The sequence below is a fragment of the Gorilla gorilla genome, chromosome 11 (assembly GCF_029281585.2).
Source record: "Gorilla gorilla gorilla isolate KB3781 chromosome 11, NHGRI_mGorGor1-v2.1_pri, whole genome shotgun sequence".
Lineage (NCBI taxonomy): Eukaryota > Metazoa > Chordata > Mammalia > Primates > Hominidae > Gorilla > Gorilla gorilla.
The window spans coordinates 75,781,161-75,787,345 of NC_073235.2; the positions used below are offsets into that span (position 1 = coordinate 75,781,161).

At 43.1% G+C, this 6,185-nt stretch overlaps 1 pseudogene; it reads left to right on the forward strand.

The window, feature by feature from the left end:
• The first annotated feature begins 4,903 nt into the window (after positions 1-4,903).
• LOC101152224 (small ribosomal subunit protein uS5-like) lies at positions 4,904-5,790 on the forward strand (annotated as a pseudogene).
• The last annotated feature ends 395 nt before the right edge of the window (positions 5,791-6,185 follow it).

Consider the following 6,185-nt stretch of genomic DNA (forward strand, 5'->3'; position numbering starts at 1 on the left):
GTACAGGGACTGTATAGACAAGGTATGAAGCCAGTTTCCCCAAGGGGCTTTTATTGGCTCTGTAAGCCAAGCTTGATTCCTTAAAGGGAAGCATACCCTTCCAGTCAAAGCCTTAGTAAAACAACTAGTTTCTGCAATTGTGACCTGTTGTAAAAGAAAATAGATTGTTATTGCACTGAGGCAAACAACTATACTGCCATAAGTTAAGAATACTCAGTTTCCAAATTCTGGAAAAGCCAGGCAGAAAGATGCAAGCATGCTCCAAATTTTGTTTACAGGAGTATGCCTTATGTAATTACGAAAGGCTGTAAATAGCTTAAGATAAGTTTCCTTGACTCTGAAAAAAAAAACAAGGATCAGCAACATTTTGAGCAAAAACTTTAAAAAGCCTGTTTTTTTTAACTATTGTTTTGCTTGATATTCATGAACATTTCAGCTCTTCATGGGTCCTGAGCACTTTTCCTTTATTCCAATGTCATAATCTACAAACTGATTAGAAACTTGCATTTGAGGGCACCTGTCAAAGTCCTATAGCTGATTATGAACCAATCTTTGAAGAGGATTAAAGTAAGATAACAATTATCTATGAATGATGAAATGTCCAGGGTAGTTACAGTCAAGAACACAATTGACAAAGAAATTTGGTTATTTCTGTGATTTACAATAACTTAACATAAAAACCTTAATTATGATTGATGGTATACACTCAGACATTAGAATTTTTGAAATCCTGTACAATTTTTGAATGTATATTAATATTATTCACTAAAATATAACCTGAAGAAGATTAAACATCATTTTGGAATCCCCACATACCTAAACATGTTAGATAACCCTGCTTACCTCTCTTCTGGATGCTTCAGGGGCCCTCTGTAGCATCCAAAAGCTAGGGGTCAGGAAAGACAATTCTGAAACTGAAATTCAAAATTGACAAAATTCCCAAAACTGATTTTGAGAAGCCTCTTAAATAGGTTAGAGATTTAAAACACTTGATGTTATGAAATAGAATTCCAGATTACTATAAGTTATTTATTTGCCAAAATAATGACTCAAAAATTTTAAAAGGCAAAAACGTTTCACTAGCCTTTACTATTACATGAAAATCCTGTTCAAAGCCAAATTTCACCCTTGCATTAGTTTATTAATGTTATCCCCATTTTTTAAATGAAAACTTACAGACAAGTTCATCTAATCTTAATCAGTTTAACCATGAGGTGAGACTCATAAACTTTTTATAACCCTTTACAAACTTTGCTAAAGAGCAGATTATCTTCTTTTTTTTTTTTTCTGAGATGGAGTCTCGCTCTGTCACCCAGGCTGGAGTGCAGTGGCGAGATCTCAGCTCACTGCAAGCTCCACCTCCTGGGTTCACGCCACTCTCCTGCCTCAGCCTCCTGAGTAGCTGGGACTACAGGGGCCCACCACCTTGCCTGGTTCATTTTTTGTGTTTTTAGTAGAGATAGGGTTTCACCAGGTTAGCCAGGATGATCTTGATCTCCTGATCTCGTGATCCACCCGCCTCAGCCTCCCAAAATGCTGGGATTACAGGCGTGAGCCACTGCGCCCAGCCCAGAGCAGATTAGCTTCTTAAAAAAACCTTGGCCTGGCATGGTGGCTCAGGCCTGTAATCCCAGCACTTTAGGAGGCCAAGTCAGGTGGATCATGAGGTCAAGAGATCAAGACCATCCTGGCCAACATGGTGAAACCCTGTCTCTACTAAAAATACAAAAAAATAGCTGAGCATGGTGGCGGGTGCCTGTAGTCCTAGCTACTCAGGAGGCTGAGGCAAGAGAATTGCTTGAGCCTGGGAGGCAGAGGTTCCAGTGAGCCAAGATTGTGCCACTGCACTCCAGCCTGGGCAAAAGAGTGAGACTCCATCTCAAAAAGAAAAAAGAAGGCTGGGCGCGGTGGCTCACACCTGTAATCCCAGCACTTTGGGAGGCCGAGGCAGGTGGATCACGAGGTCAGGAGATTGAGACCATCCTGGCTAACATGGTGAAACCCCGTCTCTACTAAAAATACAAAAAATTAGCCAGGCATGGTGGCAGCCGCCTATAGTCCCAGCTACTTGGGAGGCTGAGGCAGGAGAATGGCGTGAACCAGGAGGCGGATCTTGCAGTGAGCCGAGATTGCGCCACTGCACTCCAGCCTGGGCAACAAAGCGAGACTCCGTCTCAAAAAAAAAAAGAAAGAAAAAAGAAAAGAAAAAAAGAAAACCTTGTTGGGCTTTTATTTCAATGCTTAATTTACAGAAAAATTTAATAATAGTCTTTTAACTTTAGCTGATGTCCACATAGAATTTCTACAGTATCTCCACAACTTGTTTAAACCTTCAGCTTTATCTTATCTGATTCAAAACAGTCCCTTAACCCTAGGCAAATACATATTTCCATGCCTTCTTGTAATCTTTTACTAAAAACACATTTTACTATTTTTACACATCTTGCATGTAAATCTATTTTCAGTAGTCTCAATTACATGTTATAATGGTAACTCTTAGCAATTTTAAATTTTAATGTGAAACCTGGTAAATTATTTTGATGATGTACTAGGCACAGATAGAATCTGAACCTAGTATCTGACTTGCATAATTTAGACCATCTATTTACATTTTGAACACATTTGTATTTTGCCAATAATCCTTAAGACTGTTTTTGTTTCTCAAAGATTAAAGTTCTGTGAACCAAGAAGCATTACAGCTTTTACTTTTTATTTAAAAAAAAATTTGAACTAAGCACTTATTTTTCTTTAAGCCAATTAATTACAGCTCTTTTTGTAGACATCACATGCAACACATATATAACTACACCAAAAAACACAAGCAGATCTAGTAGTTATAAGATATTCATTTGCCAATTTTTAAATTGGATTATTGGCCTCCGGGTGGCCCCCTTTAAGAGCAGGGCTAGGAAAACATGCATTTTTTAGGGCCTAATAAACAGGCATAGCTGGAGGACAGAAACAGATTTTGAGAGGGATCTATTTGCCTCTAATTCCTTGGGCTCCAGGAGGAAAACAAAGGTTTCTCCCAAAATGGAATCTATGGCACCTTTTCTGTTTTTCCCAAGGAGTCCCAGGCCACCAGAAGTTATCTTGGGGCCTCTGAGGTGTGCATTAAGAGTGGTAAGAAGCTGGTTGCAGTGGCTCATGCCTGTAATACCAGCAGCTTGGGAGGCCGAGGTGGGCAGATCACCTGAGGTCAGGGGTTCAAGACCAGCCTGGCCAACATGGTAAAACCTCATCTCTACTAAAAATACAAAAATCAGCTGGGTGTGGTGGTGAGTGCCTGTAATCCCAGCTACTCAGGAGGCTGAGGCAGGAGAATTGCTTGAACCAGGGAAGTGGAGGTTGCAGTGAGCTGAGATCATGCTACTGCACTGCAGCCTAGGTGACAGAGTGAGACTGTATCTCAAAAAACAAACAAACAAAAACAAAAAACAAAAAAAAACAGTGGCAAGACAAAATGGAGAAAAAGAATTCAGGTGACTGAAGAAAACCCTTTTCCAGAAAAACAAGATCCAAGAAGAGAAAAACAAAGGCCTTTTAAATATATGTATAACTTAGATATCCACATTTAATTAAACTGAGCACGCTTTAAGAAAATCCTTTTAAATCCCTTGTTATCCAACTTTAGCCACACCAAGTGGTTAGTATTTTTGGCTTTTGAGCGTTACCAGAAGTAACCTCACAGGTGAAAACAACAAGCCTCAATAAAGGTTATGATTTAACCACAAGTGTATGAGGTGTTTTCAAAGTGGGGTAAGCAGTTCTTACAAAATATAGAACCTTTAAAGATAACTCAGGGAAATGAAGATTTAAGAAAAAAGGTAAATGTTGTTCATAGAGGAGAAGAGAATCAGGAAATGGCAAAAGTCACACAGATATTAACCCAAAAGTGCTCATTCCTCAAGTCAGGATTGAACTCAGGCCACCATTGTAAAACAGCAGAGGCCAAAACAAAGTACCACCACGTCGCAAGGTCACGGTCCCAAGGACATAAAACAAGATGGAGGCCTGCAGCAAAATTTGTTACTGACCAACTTACCAGGCTGGCTGGAACACCAGGCTTATGGAGTCCCAGGCCTGCTTTCCATTTCAAGGTATCCCTCTCTCTGCCTTTTTCTTGTGTTTCCTCTCCTTTTCCTGGGCCTCCTCTTGGTCCCTATTATAAAAGACCAAGGTGGGTACCCTTAGGAGGTTTTCTATGGTGCTATGTGATCCAGTAGCCTGTTTCTGCAGCTTCCTTCTGATACCAGGGGCCACCTGAGTAAATCTGTCTTTCAAGATTTGCTGTCCCTCAAATGAATTAGGAGATAGGTGTGTTTTACCAAGGCTTCTCTCAGCCTTTCTAAAAAGGCTGAGGGATTTTCATCTAGCTTTTGATCTATCATGGATAGCTTAGAGTAGTTGAGGGGTTTGGCTCTGGTCCTCTGTAAGCCCTCTAACATACACATCTGAAAGTGTTTTCTTTTCCACTCATCTATGGGATCACTAGTGTTCCAATTAGAGGTTTCAAGGGGCACTGCCTCTCTTCCTACTGAGAATGGGGATTTTGCCTCTTTCTCACTCTCTTTCCCCTTTTGACTGGCTTTCTTTCTTGAATGGCTAGAGGAAATATGTTATTCATCTCCAAATTTCTCTGCTACCTGTAGGGCTGCGTGTTTCTCAGCAGCAGTTAGAGTTTGATTTAAGAGTAACATAACGTCCTTCCAGGAGAGTTTAAATAGTTGGGTTAAATAGTTGGAAGATCTCTATATATGAGTTAGTGCTTGCCCAAAGCAAACTTCAGGATCTGAGGTTACACCAGCTTACATACAGGCTATGCTCAAGGGGAGTGCAGGCTTGAAGATGGGTTGTTGCCCATCTAGAAAAGAGAGAAGGAACTTCTCCAAGAAAACACCAAATGGCAGATGATGCCGGTGCAGGAGTAGGGGGCTGGAGGCCCCGGGGGCCCTAGGATGGGGAACCGTGGTGGCTTCCGCAGAGGCTTTGGTAGTGGCATCCGGCACCAGGGTTGTGGCTGTGGACAGGGCCAGGGCCAAGGCCATGGAGTTCGCGGAGGCAAGGCCGAGTATAAGGAGTGGATGACCGTCACCAAGCTGGGCCGCCTGGTCAAGGACATCAAGATCAAGTCCCTGGAGGAGATCTATCTCTTCTCCCTGCCCATCAAGGAATCTGAGATCATCTGACTTTTTCAAAACCTCATCCTCTCTCAAGGACGAGGTTTTGAAAATTATGCTGGTGCAGAAGCAGACCCATACCAGCCAGTGTACCAGGTTCAAGGCGTTTGTTGCCACTGGGGACTATAATGGCCACATCAGTCTGGGTATTAAGTGCTCCAAAGAGGTGGCCACTGCCATCTGTGGGGCTATCATCCTGGCCAAGCTCTCCATAGTCCCTGCGTGCAGAGGCTACTGGGGGAACAAAATCAGCAAGCCCCACACCATCCCTTGCAAGGTGACAGGCTGCTGTGGCTCTGTGCTGGTGTGCCTCATTTCTGTGCCCAGGGGCACTGGCATTGTCTTGACCCCTGTGCCCAAGAAGCTACTCATGATGACTGGTATCGATGACTGCTACACCTCAGCCAGGGGCTGCACTGCCACCCTGGGCAATTTTGCCAAGGCCACCTTTGATGCCATCTCTAAGACCTACAGCTACCTGACCCCCAACCCCTGGAAGGAGACTGTATTAACCAAGTCTCCCTATCAGGAATTCACTGACCACTCCTTCAAGACCCACACCAGAGTCTCCATGCAGAGGACCCAGGCTCCAGCTATGGCTACAACATAGGGTTTTTATACAAGAAAAATAAAGTGAATTGAGCCTGAAAGAAAAAAAAGAAAAGAGGGGAGGAGAAGGTGTCCGTTAGTCTTCCTCCTCCTTTCAGAGTGACCCAGAGTGGAGAGAAAGATAGAAAGAGTGCCCCACTTCTCCTCTTTCATCCCATCTCCTCAGGGTCCCAGCAGCCATCACATATGCCACCCATGGATGCAAGCATAACCTTCACCCATGGATCTAGAGGAGCTAGTCAGCAAGAGTAGTCATGTTTACCTGTATGAGGCCCTAGCTCTCCACCCTGCTGGTTTCCCAGACCCACATGACCCATAAGGCTCCCAGGGTACCCCAGGGGCCCAGGAGAGATTGCACAATAGTTGAATTTGGGCAAGACCCTTTAATGGAGGGAG